This window comes from Macrobrachium nipponense, chromosome 42 (assembly GCF_015104395.2).
Source record: "Macrobrachium nipponense isolate FS-2020 chromosome 42, ASM1510439v2, whole genome shotgun sequence".
Classification (NCBI taxonomy): domain Eukaryota; kingdom Metazoa; phylum Arthropoda; class Malacostraca; order Decapoda; family Palaemonidae; genus Macrobrachium; species Macrobrachium nipponense.
The window spans coordinates 35,883,314-35,885,035 of NC_061103.1; positions in this window are offsets into that span (position 1 = coordinate 35,883,314).

Consider the following 1,722-nt stretch of genomic DNA (forward strand, 5'->3'; position numbering starts at 1 on the left):
GATCGATGCATTTTAGCATTAAGGGTATAAACTAAGCCACAAAATTAAATAACTCTTCATATATTCCCCCCCCCCCAAAAAAAAAAAGTAAAAATTTATAATTGTCGTATCGCTCCATTGCGCGATGTCGACGTAACAAAACAAACCCGGAACGACTTTTATTATATTTTCAACCATAAATGCGCGTAAGATTGATATAATCGATACATCATAACATTAAAACCGCAAAATCAACCATAAGACTCAACATATTTTCCGGACACATGAAAAAAATACAAAATTCTCGAATCGCTCTACTGCGCGATGTCGACACGACGAAAGAAGTTCGGAACGACTTTCATTGTATTTTCAATCATAATTTCGCATAAGATCGATACATACTAATAATAAAATCATAAAACCCATAATAATAAAATCCTAAAACCCAATATATTTTCGAAAAAAACATCGAAAATACAAAATTGTTGAATGGTTCCATTGCGCGATGTCGACATAATGAAAGAAGCTCAGAACAATTTTCATTGCATTTTCAAGCATAATTTAGCATAAGGTCGTTACATACTAATAATAAAACAATAAAATCAATAATAAAACGAAATATATTTTCGCCAAAAAACACCAAAAATACAACATTTTTTAATCGCTCCATTGCGCGATGTCGACGTAATAGAAGACGCCGACCTGGCCGCCGCTGTCGTAAACAGCTGATAAGACAGTAAACATCGGCTGCCTTGCAGAGTCGTAACGCCAATCAATCGTCAATCAATTGCAACTTCAATTCAATCGCCGAGAGTGCGTCCAAAGGGCAGAACATGACGTAAAATTAGTGCGGTGGCTGGATTGAAGGTGTCCGTGTGACTGGAAGGAGCAGAAAGGGTGATTGGTCGAGCTTTTTTGTTTTCTTGGTAGGCCTAGGGATGAGTTAGGTAGCTACGTCTGGTAGCGAGGCCTAGTTAGGCTTAAGGTCGGCTTGTGATGTTTTTTTAAATATATTTAAAACTTCAGAAAGATTTTTAAGAAGTGTTTTCATATTTTGGAATTAGAATGTTTACCATTTTTTGGAGTAGAAAGAGTATTTAAGCTTTTGTCTTTAGTAGCTTAGCCTATAGGGCTAGTAGGTAGGTAGGCCTAAGGCCGAGTTACGTCAGATAGGCCAATTTAGGCTTAAGCTTAATTTTGGTAAAACAGTAGAATAACTCTGCACAACTTATTACCTTGGAAATTATTTTTTATATACTTTTATAGGCTAGTACTGTTGCTGATGGAGGAGGTGGTTTTGTTTATTGAAGCTCAATTAGGTATTGTTAACCTCACATCTTTATAACCTGTAGGTGGCTAATGCCATCAGTGCACCTCATGTGATGCACTGTAGGCATTACCTAAGGTGGTTTGCAGCGTGCCTTTGCCCCCTAGCTGCAACCCCTTTCTTTTGTTTTACTGTACCTCCATCTACCTAGCCTAGTATATCATCATTGATGTCATCTTACTTTCCACTCTCCCCAAACAATTGACTTAGTGTAACTGTGAGGTTTTCCTCCTGTTACACCTTTCAAACCTTTTACTGTCAATTTCCGTTCAGCGCTTAATGACTTCATGTGTCCCAGTGCTTGGTCTTTGGTCTAAATTATTTAGGTATTCAGTTTGATTCAACTCTCATCTTTATCACTATCCCTTGGAAATCGGGGATTTTTATGTGAGGTAAAACTTGGAGAGAGAATGGAC